We start from the raw sequence: 22,748 nt of genomic DNA, 5'->3' as shown, positions 1-22,748 counted from the left end.
TCGAATTTACAACCGGAATTTTATGTTTGTAAGTCAAAATAGGATAGTTGGGTTGCTCACATCTTAGAATTTCTAGCACTAAATTTATTGACATACCGAATTTGTCATGACGTTCATCTCAATTTTCCATGTCTGATCCTTCATTAGTCATGTTTCGCTTGAAAAGTTATTCGCTTACGGAATTTTTTTAAAATGAAATTCGAACATTAAAATGTTATATTATAATCGTTGAAATGAAGAGGAAACGAAGTGCAATAATAAGGAAATTATCAATTTCGATCCAAACGTTTTCGTTTCCCTCTCAAGTAGGTAGTTCTCGATAATACAATGTTGACCTACATGGGTTCGGAACGAATATTTCCACACAAACAGATGAAAATAATAGGATCCTGTTGACACGAAGGGTTTCAGTAACGTGTTTAATTAAGGCCTTCGATTTATCAGCCAAATTTAATTGTGCTACCCCGAAATACATCGCGTAAGAAAGCAGAAATAATTTCTCGCATTTAATATAGCAAGATCTCTCACCCTATGTTTACTTTTTGTGTTTGTTTCTGAAATGAAGCGCACATTAGAGGATATCTTCGTAAATCTGTCATATCGAGTTTCGCAAATCACTACAATAATGGACGATCGTAACTCAAATTCATGTTAGAAATATATATTACAAAAATAGTAGGTTAAAAGTGAAAATCTTGAAATCCTTATCACATTATTATATCACCCCAACATATACCGTAGAATTTTTTATGGCAAATCAATGACGCGACAACTTTGTTAAATGCACAATTAGGGAAGGCTTCTTCTTTTTACCAGATAGCACAAAACGCCACTTCACTTCCATCAAACGTTTAAAATCGATTAGTTGCAAATTTGAACACACTTAAAATCTGGTGTATCAACGACGGTTTTAAATATTGACTATCGCCTGAGGATGTCCCCTTTTATAAAAGCTTTTAGTAGAGGGCTTTTTACATGTTACGTAGGTAAATGTGTAGTACTTTTTGTTCTTTACTATTTTAAGTGTAGTAAGTAAGTGTAGTCCGTAGAAAAATTCTAAATTTTAATCTGGATCAATTTTCTGAATGTTTTTAGGTTGCTGTGCAGGTATCTATCATTCAGCTGACATTAGGAACAAGAGGTGCATCCAAAATCGTACGTAAAATTCAGTGAACAGTGTAATCACCATTACTGTCATTACTGGTGCGATTCAAATTCTTGGGACCTAAACCCAAACTTATACCTTGTAACGTCCAGTTATTTTGCTGAATGTACTCTTGGTTTGGGTGACTGACTGAATGTACTATTAGTGTGTCAGGAGTAGTTGGTACCATTGGGATTGAGAAATATATCGTTGATAGGGCATGGTTGTATGCTTTTGAGGTAAATTTATTTTCATAGGATTCCTTATTTGTTAACACGTTTCTTTTTAAATTTGAATTTGATTACCTATCTTTCTTTTACCTATATCGCAATACAAACCCATTTTTAATGGGGTACGTAAGTTTGAATAAATTGCTATTGGGCCTGATTTTAGCATTGCGGTTTTTGGATGTATCTTTCGTGTAACGAGTATTAACTACTTTTTTCCATGAAGTACCGTTCTCTTATGAAATGCCAAAACGAGTTCACCAATCTATGATTAACATATTCTGCTTAGCTGAAGCTCTTCTAACACTTATACTAATAGGTACCTTTCAGATATAACTATTCATATCAATAACACAATCATACCTGTAGTCCACCGTGCAAAAAATTTAGGCCTACATCTTGACAATACTTTTAGATTTTCATATCATATTTCACAAAGCATAGTAAAAGCTTATGGAAGTTTAAGGTTGCTATATGCACACCGACACTATTTCTCAATAAAAACAAAGATTTTACTTTGCGAATCATTAGTATTGTCACATTTACTTTCTGTAGTGTTGTATTCAGTCCATGCCTGCAAGGTATTGATAAAAATAGAATTCAAAAGGTTCAAAATGCCTGTTTGCGATATATATCCGCAAGTTTGATCACATAACACATAAACTGTCTAACGCTAACTGGTTGAACATGCAGAATCGTTTTTATTTGTTGAAGGCCTGCACATATCATAAAATTATTTTAAATAAATCACCTCCTTACCTCATTAACAAAATTACCTTTCGCACTGACGTACACACTCTTAATATTCGCTATAAAGGCACTATTACCCCTCCCATACACACTACAGCTCTTTACCAACGCTCCTTCTCCTATAATATATCCAAACTATACAACCATCTACCTCTCCGCCCGCGTTTTTAAGCAGAAACTTCGCGAGTTCTTAACATTACAACAGGTTTCTTCTAATATCTACTACTGCTACTTTTAAGTTGTTTTTTAGTTGTTTCTTTTCTTTAAACTATGAATTAGTATATTTTCTATGATCACCGAATAAGATAGATTAAGGCAATTTTTCATTAGGATAGGTATTAAATTTATAAGTTTTGTTTGTTCTGTCAAGGTTTAAGTGGTAGAACAGGATACGAAGATTTCTCTTTGTATATCTGAACTTCGCCTTGTGATTCTTCTGTCTTTTTTTGTTTTCGAATTTGTTTTTTCCATGTCATTACGTTAGGAGAAGAATAAAGATTATTATTATTATTATTATTATTATTATTATTACTTGGTATTTAGGATCAGGCGGTCTGAAGTGGAATGTGTGAATTATCGGAGCAGCTGAAGTGATTTTGTCGTGTCTTTTCCGTTGCTGTACATTTTTTTTTTAATTGACGATTTATTTGAAGGTACATCAACCTTTGTTTTTAGCACCTTAAAACTACATTATTATTTTAATTATTTACAGTTTATTGATCAGGTTGGTCACTTTAAGGTACTGGACTGTGGCAGTAAGTGTGGCGGAGTCATTTGAATTTAGGGCTTCCTGGAGGTTGTTGGAGACTCCAAATGATCGACGAGGAGCAGCGTAGGTGGTACACTCCAACATAATGTGGCCCACGATGAGGTCAACTGCACATTGAGGACATAGCGGGGGTGGTTCTTTGCTGAAGAGATGTGCATGGGTGAGAAGGGTGTGTCCCATTCGTAGACGTGAGAGACTAACCTCTTCTTGACGTCGGAAATTGTGGTAAATAGGTCTCTGAATGGTCGGTTTTATTCGGGAGAGTTTGTGGTTTAACTGAGACCAGCACTCTTGCCACTGTCTAGCTGTACATTTTGCTACCGTAGAGACGAATTGTTCTGCAATTGATTATATGAAGTTGCTAATGTCTAACCAACTGTAAATTACCTTTTAAGTTATTTTTTGCCTTTGCCGTTAATATTAACGTAAGGTAAATCAGTTACTTAATTTGTTTATTTTTTTGTCTGTAAACGAGATTGGATTAAGTTGTTAAGTAAACAGCTGTGCTGAAAATTTGCATTTAGTTAATTGTAAGCTTGCCCAGAATAATCATGTTTGTTGACATTCCCACCAGTAGAATTACCATTACCATTCCCACTTCCTTTCAACACTATATAAACAGAAACCGAACCAGAAAGGGCGGTAGAATCTTTGCCCTTAAATAAGAGGGCTAATCGTAGATGAATGAAACAATCGTTGATGGAAATATCAGCTGAAACCTAAAGACTTAAGTACTCTAAATGCAAATGGCGATACTCACGATAAAGAGAAAAAACGCAATTTAAATTCTCCCTAGGAGTATTATAGGTGAAATCCGTCCTACAATATTGCGGAATCCCCAAATTATGAATATAGAGGATGGCAATTAAAATTCCATGCATTCTAACTCACGCTTCAGCTGTTTGTTTAAACGATGTGTACTTTGTTACGGCGTAGAAAATGCGCCGAAAAATGGTGCTGTCAAATTCCGACAATAGGTGGAGCCCTCTAGCAAAGAGCTACAAAAGTTACGGTGATCTTTCAACAAGTAATAAACAGTGCTCATGAATTATAATAAGTATAGGTCGATCATACACAGAATTGGGGTATGCGACAAGGCAATGAAGAGAAAAAAACTTCCGTTGCGAGTGGAGTTAAATGTATTGAAATTCGAACCATGCAGTTTTAAACGAATTCATTTGTTTTTCTTGCGAAATGCGTGCACAATGAAATGGTTAATTTTTTCTGAAATTATACTTTATTCCTTAATGACAATTTCGTTTTAAATCGGTTTCTTTCACTTTTTATTCTAATGCTTCAAGGGAATTAATTTGTGATTTTTCAAATTTCCATAATTAAATTTTTTATTCTCTCTACCTTCAGCAGAGCCGTCTAAAATTATAATGCAATTACCATAAACTAAACGATTTATGCTGAAAGTTGGCACAGGCGTACGTAATTAAATACTTTTTAAATTTTTAGGTGTATGAAGAATTTCCCTAGTAACGATTTAAAAATAGCCAAGTACTTTGGGTCGGAGTAATACATTAAATTACCACTTAATTCTGTTGAAGGGGTTACGATGGAGTATTATAAATTATGTAGGGTGTTACATTATTAGGAATTCCTGGCAGCTATTGTGTCTTCTTAGGTAGTCCATTGACCGGGCCTCCGCAGCGTTAATACGGAAAGCTTTATGTTATTACTCGGTCTTATTGAGAATTTAGGTCTGCCTTTCATAGAGAGAAATTTCCTTTGAATATTATTCCTTTGCATACTTCGACTACCAATAAGCAAACTATCCCATTCGGAATTCATTTTTAATACCGCTATGCTATTAGATTATTATCTAATTCACGTTCAGACTAAGAAAATCTGCCCGCCCTGTCTTGTTCGAAGAACGTGTCGAGATAGTTTACCGTGAAACATAATTCACTTCAAAGTTTAGAACAAAAGAACTGAGAATTCTTGACATATTTTAAACTTCCCAGGCAAAAAGTACTGAAGGGAAACAAGATCACCACCATACAACAAACGAGAAACTCTATACAAAAATATACCTTAGAAGTTTACGAAACAATATTAATTTTATACTCGGCAAGGGCTTTTTACAGAATCCGTCCAATATTGATTCCTTTTTTTTTCATAAAATAGTCGTCATCGCAAATTATTCTGTCAAAAATCATCTAAAAGTTGTGTACAGTAGGATTTGCAACTAATTGCTTTCGCCTTGTGCTGAAACGTAAAACCAATTAGAAGACGTCGTGGACTGTAAGTTAAGCAAGAACGTGGCAGCAACTGTCTCCTAGTAAATTAATTCATAAAAAGCGAACAATTTTCGCGTTTTACAAAGTTTCAGAATTGAGGGAAACTGCAAAGTATATAATTGAATCGATGCCGGGAATTGCGGTCTGTAATCAAAGTGCTTTCTGCTGCCTGCTTCTTGCTGTACTCCACCGAAGGGCGACTCGTGAATTTCAATTAGTAATTAACCTGTTATTTTCGAGCTAAGTGCTTCACTTCCATTTATAATTACGACGAAATGCATCTTGAGTCGTTTCGTTTGACAGAAACTTTTCTGGTTCCCGTATTACACAACTTATGATGAGTAAAAAAAGCAAAGCATGAATAATAATACTGCATGAGTGTCACAACGAAGTTTCTACAAAATGAATTAGAAGAGCTATAAAATGAACATACGGCTAAGTGTTGTCATCTTCTTAAGTGTCTGTAAGATGAACATACCCGTTTTCGTGTAGTGTAGCGAAAAATTTTATTATCCTAGACCATCCATGATATTCTTCTCTGCATTGGTGCGGATGAAGTGGTGCTCAAAGTTGTTCATTTTAAACTTTAAAACATACTGTATGTATCTGCCTCTTGCAACAAACGCGTTCTCTAATTTGCGAGCGAATGTGTTTATTATTAGAAAGTAATTTAGCTCTATCTTTGTGGAAAATACCAACACTTCAGTTTAATTAATGCTTGTTGGATTACTGACAAACTCCAATCTGTGTAACGAATGAAGTTGAAGATTTTGACCAGTTACCTTTATTCATCTCCGTTATTCAAGATTATAGTGGAAAAGCAATTGAAGTACCTAATTTTCATACTGGAAAATTAAGAGGCAATCGGAATTATGTCACGATTCATTTGAAAGCATCGCGTGCAATACAATAAGTTGCAAATTCTGGCCCGGATGGACTTTGGCACTCGTGTTTGATCTGCATTTCACGAATGGCTTTGGATTGAGCGATACCTGGTTAAAGATTGGCGTGTTTTAAATGAAAAATGTTGGAGTGAACTTCCTGGCTAATTGACGGAAATATCGGACTACTCACACCTGCGAAGAAATCTATTGGACGTCAATTTGAGAAAAAACAGTGGCGTCCTGAAATACAACTAAAAAGTTCTACTTGATCTAGTCAGCGTTGAATTTACAGTTTGATAACGAAAAACAGCAGTGTAACTGGATGTGTCCTATATAAGTGACAAGTGACTGACTAAACCTACCTGATAATCTTCCTAGAAGAGCAGGAAAATTTATTATCCGTTAAATTAACCCTTGGTGTTTATTACACTAAACCCTAAAAAAACTGTGGTGATATTAAAAGAACAGCAAGGTTTTTGGAAAATAATCATTGGCAACTTGTCACGAACTTCATGCCCACCCGGTATCTGGAGGTGATTCGTTACGAAAAGTGTCGTGCCGAAAGTTTTGTGTTCGTTGGATGTAGAAGGTGAAGGTAACTGATTTAATTTCTAGCTGTTACAGCAGCCGTTACCGTAAACAAAAGCTGTAATTAATTCGCCGTTTGCAACCGTTCCTGTAAAGATATTTCAATTATCTTTGTTGCATCCGAAAGCTCTTGTCACTGAGAAGACCAAGACGAATTAATATTCATTTCATTCATTCATTAATTTTCATTTATCAATTTGATAAGGGACCTTTTGGACTGATCTGAGAAATTTTAAGAGACAATGGGTGTTAATTAGAATTATGAAATTATCCTACAAATTAAGTAAGTGTCATTAGCGGTAGCTGATTAAATGAGATACAGTAAACAGCATCCGACTAGTCGTGAGGGATCTCAAAAGAAGCGTTCTTAATCAATTTGAAGTTAAGACTAATTACAGTTTTTTAGGACGTCCGCAGATCGCACAATTAATTAAAGCGGTTTTCATTTATGGATGTAGATAACCGAATGCGCCGTGTCGGCTGGAAAAGCCGTTGATCATCAATGAAATAGCCGAATTTTATAAAAGGTAAAGTGTTGTTTAGAGGAGATCTTTTACATTTGGTGTTTTGTTAGTGACATTTGTAAGTACCGCATTAATTTTTGTTTCGAAAATTTATTTTGCATTAAGTTTATCGCGCCCTATTTACCGCTTTATCTTGCATAGAAATTTTTACTACTACGTTTAATTGCAAGGTAAGCTTTTTGGTACTTTCTCTTCCATTAATTATATGGGGATACTGTTTCGCTTTCCTGTATTTGATTTCCCGTAGCTACCGCTAATTAATTAGCGTTTTGTTACTTGCGTTTTCGGATCCTTCGCCAGAGGCCGATCGCCTCTGTCCGCAAGACCATTTCTCCGACGTGTTATCTGTGGCATCCGTTTCGCAACCCTCCCGAAACCTTGTCAAGGGACAAGTCCGTACTCCTTGGTGGCGCTCGAGTCCGTTCCTCCCGTCCTATTAGCTTCGTTTTGAGTGAAAAGTCATTTATACCTAATTTAATTGTGGATATATAGTTCCTTTATACTTAATTAAATTTAATTTAACTATAATTACACCATTTAGTTTTAAAAGCGCACCGATTGCGTGCGAACTACCGAAGTTCGTCGCAAACTTTCGATACCTGATTTCAATACTTGCCGAGGTTTTAGTGAACGGTTGACAAATTTTTCTTATTTGGGTAATTTAGGGTATAGAGGTAATGGTCTTAGATCGCGTAAATGCCTACTATTCACAAAAAATTCTAATGCCGGTAAACAAACCATAAATGCACTTATGCAATCGAAATTCACCCGCTTTAAGAATGGTTTTGCTTCACACTGCTAGTGATTCTTTCAACTTATCCGTTTCTATTTTAACCTCATTACATTTTAAGGATTGTTTGAAATCCTCAAAATGGGATAGCGGCCTCCATCTGAAATTATTTTAATAGGAATGTCATACACAAAAAGTCTTTGGCGACGGTGGAAAAAACCTGCATCTTGCGAGCGCACCTAATCGCTTCATGTAGTTATAAAGTAATGGATAGCCTTAACTTGTAAAGGAAGCGAACGGGAAGTCGGACCATGAAACCGATTAAGTGAGAGAAAATGTACACTGTTAATAAAGTTTGAGTCTGAAGGTAATGTCTTTTCATTTACTATTAATTAATTGAATGTATTTCATAATAATTTGCAGTTGGTTAATTTGAAAATGGAATCAAGTTTAGTTTCACCCTTTTGTGTGTGCATTAAGTACTGAAAATTATCTCTCACATTTATAGAGCTCCGACCATCTGATGTAAATCGGTTTCATTCTTTTCCAGCATTGAAACTGCTGTCTGGTTTCTAGCAACTAGAAACCAATTCAGTAGTACATTTTGTAACATTTACATTTTACTGTACACGTTTCACAAAAATTTTGTAAGGTGCGTTCACAATAACAAGATTGCGCTCAAGTCAAAAGTTTGAAGTAGCGTCACATAAAATAAGAGGCCTTCCTAATGTATGGACGTCCGCAACTTACGTCACTATTGGGGCTGACCCTTGAATTTATTTGAGATCTTCATTCCTTTAACTCCACCATTTATTTATTCACTCCGCTTACTATGTAATTGTCTGTATAGCAATAAGGTAAGGTAAGGATTTAAACCTATAGTAGCCGCTGGTGGAACGAGAGTAGCGTTTCTGTTCGGGATCGTGTGGTTTAGTTCCTGACGCCCGGGAAAACTTCTTTGACTCACGATCTCACGACAAGTATAGCCGTAGCAAGATCCCATTATCTTGTTATCTAAGATCTTTTGCCTAGCTTTCGTCGGTAACAAGATGATTTTATTATTTTTTAAATTTCTAAATGTCAACGTGTTGTTTTACAAATTTGGTGATTTATATGTTACTGGCTTTCGGATGCGTAGTAATCGGTTAATCATTTTGGAAAGTTACCAGCGCCAGTCTGACAGACAGTAGTACGATATTAATGTGTCTTACGTGAGCAGAACAACTAAATCAGGATGACACAAACTGATACCACGCAGAGAATCGATCGGTTGCAGTTTTGAAAACGTCTGTGGATTTTATACGCTATAAGTAGAAATGTGCAACAGTAATTAAAAACAAGGAATCTTTAAATGGAAAAAAGCAAAGAAAACCCAGTCAATGGAACAATGGGGAGCGGAATGCCAATTTATTAATGATAACAGTGCTAAAACTACCCTCATTGTGTATAATAGTGATTCTATGTAAAGGGGAAATGGTCACTCATATTTACAAATCTTTAATTTTGTTATATTATTGTTGTATCTATGGAAACGTGTACAGTCTAGAATTTATCGTTTCAGTAACCTTTGTTATACCATTACAAGCAATTATCGTCTAGATCACACAATAAATCACCACAAATTACGTATCTTTGGATCTACCTACTAATCGCATTACCTTTTATTTACACACACGCCATTAACTGAACATTGGTTCCTACCAGCAAATACAATGCAATAATGAATATTTTCTTTCACCATTACATTGTTGCATAGGCTACATGCCGTGAATAATAAATCATGCAAACACTCGCAAGGGAAATTGAATAAATTAAGTTATAATATATTCAGGTGTTAGTTTTGCTACATTACTCTTCGTTTTTTAATTTGTAACTCCATTTAAAAATCTAGATAAATGGTTCACTGTGAATTATGCTACAATTGCTTTGCAACAATTTATTAACGCAATTTAACTAGGTTTCATCACTGCTATGAATAATGTAGATGGCCGATTTTAAATGACACGATATATGCGTTACATTTAATTACGTTTTGTAAAAATACCTTTATTAAATTGAAAGCGTAATATAATTTCATTTTAATGGCATCCCGTAGGCAGAGTTGGCGTTGCGTTACTTCAAACCCGCCGCATAAACGACCAACTAGCTCAGGGTTGAAAAATAAAATAAAAGTTTGAGATCTTTCGATTTTTTACATTTTTTACTCATCCGATTTTTTCGATTTTTAATAATAATATTAACGTCTTTATTTGGCGAGGTTGGTCAGGCTGTTCTTCCACCTAACCATAAAATTCTCATACATGCATATGATAGACAGAGTAAACATAATATGAACATAAAAAAAACAAGAAAGAACAAAAAAGATATTCTGAAATTATTAATTTATTAATTAAATTTAATGCCTACTATTGTTTATCAAAAAATTCTTTTTTTAGCCTAGTCTTGAATAAATTTGAAGATAATTGCGTACGGAATTGAGTTCAAGAATCAAGTTCTTTTGACTCCTCGGACTCTTCAAATTCTTCAGCACCGCCAAGCTGTTCGGATGATATATTCCTATATTCTACAGACTACGACTACGAACAATAATCAATATACCGATATTCGATAATGACGATAATTATCGTTCAATATTCCTCTATGCAATGCTGCGACGGTCACAAAACACCTGTACAGCTAAATTTGGCGATATTGAGGCTTGTTGAATTACATGACATCTTATCAGCTTATGGCTTTTCGGACAGTAAAACTAGTTGGATGAATGAAAACCTTGTCGAAAGGCTTCACTATGCAACAACTGGTGGCTTTACTTAATCTCGAACTACTACTTCTTTGATAGGGACAAAACACCTAAAGAAACTTCTCACGAACTTTTACTAACTCACTTGATGACGTTATAACTTCAATCTCTTAAGATTACTGAAATTCTTCTACACAATTTTATTACTACCACGATTAATTCGGTCTCGAACTAAACAAATAGGGCCGACTGCCCAAAATAACCGCGTAACAAACACGCACTAAAACCGTCACCAATAAAAAAAGCGCTCCATTTTTCACGTCTCGTATTTGAAGGATCCACCACTTCCACCAAAACACAATCTCCTTTATGAATTTTCACATAAACCACCAATCACAATAAGACTTGAATAATTGCAGTTTTGCCAGAACGCGTCTCGCGTCCCCACTTACGCTGAGAAACGCGCACATCTTCGTAAAATACCCGCACCTTCTTATCAGGACCACATATGCATTAATTCAATTTCGCCTAATAATAAAACTTCTTATCGTAAACGACCAGATAAAACCTTTTATAAATCACGAAAAATTCGACCAGATTTTTAGCACCTTAAATTGAACAATTTGACAACATTAAAACGAAACAATTAGGAATCTACACAAATGTTTAAAAGAAAAAACAAATACTGAAATAGAAATTCAAACGAAATGGTCACACTTGGTGTTTATTCGGAAAAAAAAACACCAGATTTACTTTAAAGATTGAAATTTTTCACATACAGGGTGGCCCACCCTTAGTGAAGGTGCTGAAACCAAAATAACTTTTGCGTGACGTGGTTTACACAACATTATCGATAATTGAAATCTATTGATATTATCGACCTCGCCCATGTGCAAACCGCCATGGATCCTATTAGCACCTGCTCAATCAGCAGATCGGTCCATGGCCCAGAATCTGTGCGGGCGCCAAACTGTAACTATCTTACTTCTGTCAACAAGTGGAATTGTTTGACATCTATTCGTTGTTCCAGTGTCTGCAGGCGGAAGTAGCAGTCTCCCATCCTCTCTGCTTGAATGATTCTTTTCACCAGTACGGTACGATAATTCTGAACGTAGTACTGTGCCCGTTGCAGGATCGTATTGCTCTCGTTTTCTTCGAGCTGGTTTTCAAATTCGGATCCCTGCTCCATTATGGTTTCTATTTCGTCGTTCCAAATGAAGTAAACATGCGAGCCTTCACTACTCTGGAGGCCGCATGCCCTTTAGAATTTTGTCGATACTGTTCTCTCCAAATATAGCTAAAATTACTATCTGCCATATATGGCGACAATGGTCTCCACAAAAACATGAGAAAGTGGAAGCCCTCCAGTCTCACCACCACAACCATAACATACAAAGGTTGGTTTTAGGTCAAAAAGTGAGTCCACGAGCCTGTGTCCTCTCACAAAATTCTCCTAGAGATGTGATAACAGGGTCAAAAAGTGAGTCTGTTGGGGGATCGTGGAGAAAAGAAAAAAAAACTATTCTTGAGCGTGACGCTGCTCCATCAACCTATTCCACCTACGGATTCCGGGTGTGTTTCCATAAACAAAGCTCTAGCGGCCGAGTGTCATTGCCACCTTCCACATCTGTTGGATGATAGGGTGGCTGTACATTTCTTCCAGTGGGAAATAATACCGTTTGTTTTTAAGGGCTATCGTCGTCGCAAGAAATACTTTCAAAGTCCCTGGCATTTCATTTTTAACATTTCACAAAAAATTGTCCAATGGAGGATATTGACTTACGTCAAACATTCATGAATGATTTAGTATTATTATCCTTAATTTATTATGTCCAACTTTTAATTGTGGTACCATTACGTGAGAACTTTTTAGATACGGAGTTGAGTAGAATGTCAACATACGCAAATGGCAGATGAAATTATTTACATTAACAATATTTGCTTTCGTGCCTCCGCGTCAAAGGCACATTTAATTTGATGCGCGTTTTGTTTTGCGCTAACGAACGATATAAAAGCATGGGCGTACAATCCAACAAATAAAGGAGGTTAACTTGTTTAATTAGAAATTCAAGTTGCACCGGGTGAATGTCATTCAGTGCAATGTGGCATCAAAACCTTATTGTTGGACAATGTTGACAGTTTTTACTCATTTAGAACACTATTAAATTTAAACTATTATAATGCAGAATAAGGAAATGAAACACACCGCGATAAATTCCAATATTACAAAGCAATATAATCAATAACCGAGCGGAATAACCTAAAAGAAAAGCCGAAGGATTGAACATTGCACTCAAGAGTTCGTTATCCAGCAATTCTGAAATATTACCACAATTTGTGTTTTTTCGACGGGATTTATCACTTTACGGTCCTTGTCGACGCCACAGTCGTTGAAAAATTTCACTTTTTACAATTTTAAATGCCCCATTGCCACTTCAAACCCCATAAGACGCGCAATAAAATACATATAACTTCGAATTTCATTTGTAGTCTTGCAACGCCCGAGCGAATCTAATATAATTTGCAGTCAATTCGGTGATTTTATTCATCTTTTGCGGATAATTAAACAATTATTGTCTGGGAAAGAACATCCTCAACGTAGACCTTAGGGACAGATTTACTTAGTAGAGATGGTGTCGATGTATTTGCGTTACAGTTACAAATATAATTTACATTATATCATAGTTCTGCGTCATCTCTAGGATAGTTCCATTACGCATCATAGAAAAATTACAGGGCCGATTTTCCAATAAATTATTTGAGTAGTGGAATTTTTAAGCGACAGAAATATTTTAATTAATATTTTTTATCGACCTACAAAATTAAACTCGAAAATATGTACAAGTTCTGAAAATATTTGGTACTACCTTCCTAAACTTCAAATCCCAAATTTAGTACCGAGCTATAAAATTAAAGTGGAACCGCAAAAACAATCAGAACAATTATTTTTACCCATTAAACAGAATCTCGCAATCAAAACGCAAGTGAAATTAAAAACCACAAATAAATCCGCAAGTTTTATTTAATCGAATCCTTAAAAACTGGAGCCATGGTACAGGAATCATCATCCAATTTCTAATTATTTTAAAATCTTTGTCTCTCTATCAATTATCTGTTTTCTCGTTCGTGTGTGTGAGATACCTTGCACTGTACAAAATTAAACTCGAAATTTTTTACCACCTGGAATGTCGCGACCGAGCACGTGGCCGGGGTTTTTTTCGCCGACCAAACCCCAGGGCTGATTCTTGCAACGTAAAAAAATTCATTGTGTAGTTGTGTAACCGTACCTCACCAAATCCACGACCTTGGTCCAAAATCCAAAATGGTACCGGTATTCCACTATTCTCATGTACATTTTTACCGCTACCTCTCAAATCGTCCATCCGGAAGTCTTGCTCAACTCATTTCTCAGCGAAATCCCCAGGGTTGAGTATAGTTTTCTAGCAAAGGGCTAATTGCTGTTAAAATATTGAAACGTCTGAAAAGAAAAGATAAATTATTCAATAAAAACGAAGAGGAGTCGAAATTTCTCATAGTACAAGAGCAAAATTTGATCCACATAAACTAATTAGACTTTGGGATAATTTAAAGTTTAATAAACTCATTTGCAGAAGTTCGTTCCGTTTAATATGGTCATAAGCTCATAACTAACGGAGTTACCTAAGTATGTATAAACAGCAAAACGATTTTAGTCTGGTATTTCGTTAGTCGAAATTGATTTATCCTTAATTAAATATGACGTCCGCTTTCGGAAATCCTTTTTTCGATGTTTCATTGATTTGAAAAGAAACGGTCGCTGTAGGACAGCCTTGCGTGCCTAACAAACGCAAATAACTCCATGAATTTGATGTCGACAAAGTTGGAAGTAATTATTGTAGATTAAACGGTGATTAATTAAATGTACTTGGGATTTAACTGCTACAGGGCAATCGTGTCGTTTCGAATGATTTAATTATAGGGAAGTGTTTTCATTTTGAGTGCTAAATGAAGTAGACGCCCTCAATTTAATTTTCGGTACATTTCTTCACGTACTTGCATATGTTTGGAAAGCTTTTAAATATTACCTCCTGTTAATAAACAGGAAGAAGGCGCTTTGATTTATTGTCGAGCACGCTTCAATTTAGCTAATGAGGAATTGCGAAGACCAAATTAATTCAAATTTAACAGCATAAAGGTTTAGTAAATTGAAAACCGCAAAATTGTATCTAAATAATTAAGAATACTTTTCAGCTTCTTCAAGGATAGTCTCCCAAGGGGTTAAAAAATTTGACTAAACTTGCAAAAACTTTGGTTCTAGATGAGGCAAAGCCTAAGAAAACAAACAATTTCGTTATTGACAAATCCCTTAACATTCTGAACCCCAAGGGATAATATCGTTGGATCTACCGTTCTAATGGTGTCTTTTGTCTAGAGCACGTTTATCTGTGATGTCTTTAAAGAGTTAGAATTGTATGTAATTTACTAGTAAACAACAGACTCTTAGTTTTTTTTGCAAAATTCAAACTCGGAATGACCATCATAATCAAATTTTAAAGCAACAATATTTTCATGGACCTGGTCAAAAATGATGTAGATGTAACACACCTAATACTGGAACTGACCTGGTGCTGTCTTGATCCCCGGTTGTAGGCGATTAACTTGAAAAAGTCCCAGATGGGTATTTACTTCTTTGCCTCATCGTCCACCGGGTCTTAACAAAGCATTAGAAGACTACAAATATCCGATTCCTACACCTGAATCAATGTTCGCTTCGCTCTCGGGAAATGATATTTTCACTACGCTCGACCTGTCGAACGCTTTCAATCAAGTCCCGGTGGACGATGAGGCAAAGAAGTACATGGCAATAAATACCCATCTGGGACTTTTTCAAGTTAATCGCCTACAACCGGGGATCAAGACAGCACCAGGTCAGTTCCAGGAGCTCATGGATCGCATACTGGTCGGGACGGGCGCAGCAGCTTACTTGGATGACGTAATCGTTCACGGAAAAGGAAAGGAGGATCATGATCTCCGCCTCATGACAGTGCTTCAGCGGCTCGAAGAGGCTGGCCTGCGCCTGAATCATAGCAACCGTCAATACGCTTCCTTGGGAAAATTATTGATGCCAAAGGCATACGCCCAGATCCTGCAAAGTTGCAAACTATCAGAGACCTTCCAAGGCCGGATGACGTTTCTCAACTTCGTGCCTTCCTGGGAGCAATCAACTGGTATGGAAGTTTCATTCCGCATCTGAAGGACCTCCGAGGACCACTGGACGAGATGCTTTGCAAAAACGTCAAATTTGAATGGACAAAGACAAGAAACGAGGCTTTCATAAAACTCAAGCAAGTTCTGCATTCAGATTTCTCACTGACGCACTACGATCCGAGGAAGCCAATAATTGTGGCTGCGGATGCCTCAAGTTACGGAATTGGAGCGAGTTTGCTACACGAGTTCCCTGATGGCTCTACTAAGCCGGTCACTTATGCAGCAACGTCATTCAACGAGGCCGAGAAAAACTATCCACAGGTGGAGAAGGAAGCGCTTGCTCTGGTATATGCAGTCAAGAAGTTTCATAAATATATCTACGGAAGACACTTCGAGCTCCAGACGGACCATAAGCCGTTGATCAGCATTTTCGGCCGTAAGACGGGCATCCCAGTTCACACAGCGAATCGCCTGAGACGCTACGCTCTTACGCTTCTAAGGTATGACTTCAGCATCAAATACATCGGAAACGCCAATTTTGTATACGCTGATTTCGTGTCTCGACTCATCAGCTCTCACGCCAAACCGGGTGTCGAGGATGTCGTTATCGCGGAGATTCGATGGCCTATGGAAGACGAAGGCGTCGACAAGACTGAAGTAGAGATTTCGGTTACGTTGTCGGTTCCAATCAATGTCGAGGACCTTCAGAAGGAAACTGCAGCATGCCAACACCTCCAAAGAGTCAGAACTTATATCGAAGCTGCGTGGCCGCAACGGAAAAGACAGATCTCCGATGATAAGGCAGCGGAATTCTTCATTCACCGGGACCGACTGAGGATAATCAACGGTTGCATCTTTCTCGACGAAAGAGACCTGTCATTCCTACGAGTCAACAGCAGAAGATACTCGAAGAACTTCACATTGGGCATCCGGGTGCAACACGCATGCAATCACTAGCTCGCGAGAAGTGTTTCTGGCCCGGAATCAACGATCAAATCACAACCTTCGTCAAGCGATGTAAGCAGTGCGCTGAAAACGCAAAATCGCCTATTAAAGAAGTTTTACACCCATGGCCGAAACCTGAAGCACCGTGGCAACGATTGCACATCGATTTTGCAGGTCCAATGGAAGGTGACTACTTCCTTGTCGTAGTGGATGCTTTTAGCAGTTGGCCGGAGGTCATTCGGATGCGTTCAACCACGGCGGAGAAAACGGTCAAGGCAATGGCTGAAATATTCGCTCACTGGGGTCCTTGCAAAACGATCGTTTCGGACAACGGACCACAATTCATATCAGAAACTTTTAAAAAATTTTGTATGGCGGAAGGCATTCAGCACATCACCTCAGCTGCTGATCATCCACAGTCGAACGGAAGGGCGGAAAAGTTCGTTGACACTCTCAAGACGGCTTTGCGAAAACTTGAAGGGACGGATGGTGGCATCGACTCTCATCTTAGGATCTTCCTGAGCAGCTATCGCCGAACTCCATCTAATGCGTTCAACAATAAATCACCGTTTGAACTCATGACGGGACGCAAAATGCCTTCGAAATTCGATCTTTTGCTCGAACGGTCAGACGGAAAAGGTGATCCTAATGTAAAGGCTCAACAGTTCAACAGACACCACGGAGCGAAAGCACGAACATTCGGCATCGGAGAGACAGTTTACTATCAGATGCACCATGGCAATGACTGGATGTGGCATCCAGGAGTTATCCTAAAGCAACTGGGAGAAACAAATTTCCTAATCAACGTGAAGGACCGAATCATTAAGGCGCACAAGAATCAACTGCAACGACGAGTGTCACCAATTCATCAGGACAATGAAACCGATCATTACGACTACTTTGATTGTAATTCCTATTCGTGTCAGAACAATCAGATCCTTGAAAGCCCTCTTCCACAAGATGATCCAAACGAAAGCCGCATGACAGGCTCATTCGACGATGCCGATGGAGAATTCTCAGAAGAAGTACAAATTCAGCCATACGTCAACGAAAAATACAAAGACTTCGTGATGGCAGTCCTGGCCAAGCATGCATAACCTGGAGTCCTGGACATTTCATCTTAGCGGGGAGGAGTGATGTAGATGTAACACACCTAATACAAGTAGGCGGCTCTGATTTTGGATGACAGTTCGAATTATGTAAAACGTATATAAACACGCGTTTTCCGTTCTCTTAAATAATAAAGTATCTAATAAACTGTAATTACTCTTGACTTGTTCTACGAATACTTCAACTACTTCAAATACCCTAATTGATATAATTTTTAACCTCTTCACATTCTCCCAAGAAAAGATATGTAGGTATTGACACATGTTTTCTTGCAAGATAACCGGCAACGTAGGGCAAGTCGTCTCTTTCAGATTCATAAGCTACACCTGAACTGCAATTATTTGAGATAGTACCGTTGTCAGGATTGGGCAATTGCTCCATCGCATATGCTTGAATTTGATTTTTTATATTATGGTATCTTCAAGTTTGACTTCTTGCAACCTAGAACTGTTTCAGTATAGGTATTGGAAGAATATTGCATTATTCCGGAATTTTTTCCAATACACATGCACTAAAGGAATCCTGCATTTATAATCCATTTCCCTACTAGTTTTAATAAATCAGAAATCAGGAACATATGCCACAACGTTGCATGTACATTTTATGTAATTTATGGCCGTTTGCACCGACAAATTTAAGCTAGATCAATATTTATGATGATGAAATTAAAATTCGAAATCGATAACCTGTAAGAAAACATAAAATCTAAATTATTTACCTCTACTTACCTGCTTCAATATTTATTAATTTAGCCCACAAAAATTCGGTAATCATCTGATGAAATCGATCACCATTGAGATACAGCTGCATCAGCATTTTCAAAAAAGTAAGGTCCAATTCCACCACCTGACCATAATGCACACCAAATGTTTCTCATGAATAATTCATGGATTTTCATCGCCCCAGTTGCGACAATTTGGTTTATTACTTAGACCATATAGTACATGGACTGCTATTATCCCTATGCTTTCAATACAAAATGGGTGGTCACGGATAGAGGGCACTGTAGTCGTGGGTATGTGAATCTCAGGGTAAACTAAAGTCGTATGAACACCACTCGGATCGCGTAAAGAGTAGCTTTTATGGGAACCGCGTAGTACGGGAAGCTTTAAATACTTTTGATTATCTTCTATACGTCCACAAATACGGATAGGTTTGCTTTTTTGGCATATCTAGGCGATTAATTAATTGACGTTTGTTAATTTATAGGTTGACAGTCTCAAATCGTATCTAATCGCACAACTTCGGACAGACTCGTTTACCCTGAAACTCACATACCCAGGCGATGTCCTTGACCATATTTTCGTTACAATTAGCAGTCCATGTACTATATGGTCTAAGGTTTATTAACATAGCCACCAAGTTCAAAATGTGCTTAATCGAAAAACATAACTGTTTAAAGACGATAGATGAAATTGACAAATGGATGACGTTTTGTTTAGTTACTATGGTTTTTGAACCGTATATGCCTTCCGAACTAAATTCTTGTGCATAATACGCCATGTTGTTGATACACTTACTCCAACGTGTTGTGCACGTCGTCTAATGGACATTTCAGGCTCTCCAATACTTTCTTGTGAACGACCGCTACGACTGTATTTTTAAGTTTTTTATCTTCCAACCAACGAATACTGCTTTCAAATGGACAATTAAATAAACCATAAAATTAACGTAATTTTTCAGAAACAGAACGCTGATTTTCATAAAATAATTCAACCATTTGATGGCAATGTTGTATCGTGTACGAAGCCAATTCTATTAATGTCAGAAAACATTAAAATTAAATTTCTGTTTATTTTTGTTTGATGCTTATGTTCCTACCTACGCAGCAGCGAATTACGAAATCTTCAAATCTTATGACAATAAAAACACAAAATAGAGAACGCCTGACGATCGACGAAGAGATGAGAGCAGACCTGTCAACAATTACTCCAAGCGTGGGAGGCTAGGTGGGAGGCCTTTGCTCAATAAAACAAGATCATGTTTCGCATTAAATAAATTCACATTTGAATTTTTATATATACTCGTACAATATCTTTGAAATTTCTCGATTTCGTATGTACCTATACTTTGAACGATTAATAAATTTTTTCACGTCAAATTTCACTCTCCCTGAACCGCCGTAATTCGAAGCGACCGTTCGACATCGAGAAACACAACAATTCATTCCAAATTTTCACACCGAAGAAAACTAAATTCCTTTTTTACTAAAATCTTGCGATCTCTCCCCTATGGCTTACACTTCACCTATCTATTAATTCAACTATGTAGTCAGTTTGGCGTAGCGGTTAAAGACTCGGATTCTAACCTCACAATTTACCAACAAAATATAATAAAAGTATGTTTATCTTTATGTACAATGAATCCTAGGTTTTGGTGTCAAATTTTCATTTAAAATATTTAATAAATTGAAAACTATGCTCACTTTATTCTGCTTATAGTGTTGTGTGACGTTATTTTCTTTACCGTGTAATCTTTGCTTTGGCCATAGACAACTTTGTCTATGGCTTTGGCTTATATTTGAATTACTATGTGGAATCCCTCTCGAATAACATTATGCGAACTCTTACCTTTATATAGCAATCCTTACGCCATCTAGGTGTTCACATTATAACCCGATCCTTTATTGGCGATATAGTTTTCTTTTAAAAAAGCTTTTGTCTAGTGTTCTGTTGATTGGCGCGATTCTTCTTCTCCCACTCACTGTCGACGCGCGCAGTCCTTGTTGAAGAACTCGATTCGATCTTGACTTGTATTTGAACTACACGCCATTACACTTACTTGACATATTCGTCTACCTTTATTGGGATTTAATTAGTGGTGTTGTACTAAAATTAGTGAAGTTTTCTCTTATCATCTTACTTCCAATTTCGCTGATGACGCATTGCTGCGGATTTATCTTACAAGTTTAAGGCCGTTTTGCGGTATGTTATCTATGACGCATTATCTTTTTATTTTAAATAATCTATTCTAGGCTACTTTCGTACTCCCTAAGTTTTCTTACTTCTTATTTTGGTTTTACCAATTGCTTCCTGACTGTACATTGATATTTTGACGTGGAAACGCAAATACCCGATTTTCCATATGGTGCAATAGAATTCCATTGAAGTTTCGACGCCATTACAAATCAAAAACGCTCTACATATTTCTACCTTACCGACTGAAGAATTGACTGAAGAATCACCGCCATTTCATGTGAAACCGATATTTGAACTGATGACCCAATTTTACGAAGTTCGTTGACCTACGATTCATTCCTCCGAAACGCAAGTACTTAATTAACGAGACGTGTGGAGTTAGTACTGTGTAAATTTTTTTAATTAACGTTATGTATTTTACTTTGAAGAACTTGCTCGTGTAATTTCTTTTGAATTGATAAGATTGCTTTGTCATTGAAGATAGATTCAGTTATTTTATTTGTACATTTTTATAGTATTTTTCTCTTAAAATTTCATGTCATTTTTTTTTATATCATACCGATTGTGAAAACCAACCCTTAGTCGAACCAAATTTTGTTTTGTTGTAAAGTCATTTGAATTTTTGATTCTTTTTAGTATTGATTGCAATTCTACGTACAAGAATAACCATTCGTGTCTTACGTTAACCATTGCTTATGCGATATATTGTGCAACGCGAATCACTACCCTTCTTATATTTTTTTGTTTTTGTGTCTGACTGTTTTCAGATTTGCAGTTTCGCGTCCTCTGAGCTCGGAAGGTTGCGACCGGAGTTCAAGGTAAATTTAGTTATTTTCGTCGTTTTTCCCTTTTAACGTTTGATTACATTTTGGTTGTTGATACTAACGAGTTGTGATTATTACTTTGTTTGAAAGTCACTTAATGATTATAGCTCCGTGGTTTCTGCGGAAGCCTTTTGGATAAATATTTTTCCCAGGCTACGTGTTGGCTTCTAATTTGTTTTATTAGAGATTATTTTAAATTCCCGGTTTGATATACTAGATCGATATATTACAGTGTCAGATTTGTGATATTTGGAGATCTTTGTTATTAAACTACCCGCATTTATACATCAAATACTGTTTGTTTTCCCCATAATTGTGTATTCCTTTGAGTTTAGTAAGACGAGAACAAGGATCTCTTGGTCTGCCTTGTTCATCCCTTTAGTATTCCTCTCTCTCTAAATTCATCAAAGACTAAGTGGCGCCTATCCGGATTACTTTTACTGTTTCCTTCCCTTTTTGGCTTATTTGTGTGTATAGAAGAACCCCATTTTCACCCCGACCCACCTCTACTTTGCCTGAGCTTACCGTGTGCTTATCTAAGGTAATTTTGTCACGTTGGCCCAAAGTGAACGTAACAGTTGTGATGGAGAAATTGTGAAATTTTACATCTTCAAAATTGATTTTCTCATCTCGAATTGCACCAAATTAAAAAAAATCGAACCACACCACGAACCTGAGAAAGTCGTCAACCCTTTGTAAGTTCCATGACAGCTCTTTTTATATTCCATGTTAAAGGCAATGTTAAAAACTAAACATTACCTAATTTCTTTAAAAACATTAGGACTATACACCGAAAATAAATATAAATAATTGTAAAACGAAAATGTTGACCGTAGAACAGGCGAATGAGGTACCTGAAGGAAAATCCTTAATGATTCAGATCACCAGTACCGAATAAAACGTTTGCTATTAAAAAAAAATTAAAAAACACTTTTCGTAAACAGAACACAAAATCTGTATTTAAAAAAATAATATATAAAATTAAGAATAAGACAAATCATGCACGTACTTTTGTGCTTTTGTGTCTATTACGTTCGTAGAACAGTTCAGGCGTGTAACAGTACACTAGAAAAAAGGAAACAAACGGGAAATGTAGTAATACTTAGGCGCCACTTAGTCTTTAGTAAATTTCAAAATAAAAAAGAGAATTAGAGCCACTGTT

At 36.7% G+C, this 22,748-nt stretch overlaps 1 protein-coding gene across 2 annotated transcripts in view; it reads left to right on the top strand.

Moving 5' to 3' along the window:
• Positions 1 to 22,748, top strand: part of LOC116159575 (zwei Ig domain protein zig-8-like) — a 631,052-nt gene that overhangs the window by 58,897 nt on the left and 549,407 nt on the right. The window lies entirely within an intron of this gene.

This window comes from Photinus pyralis, unplaced genomic scaffold, assembly GCF_008802855.1.
Source record: "Photinus pyralis isolate 1611_PpyrPB1 unplaced genomic scaffold, Ppyr1.3 Ppyr1.4_LG1, whole genome shotgun sequence".
NCBI lineage: Eukaryota > Metazoa > Arthropoda > Insecta > Coleoptera > Lampyridae > Photinus > Photinus pyralis.
This window is presented reverse-complemented; position numbering and strand designations above follow the sequence as displayed.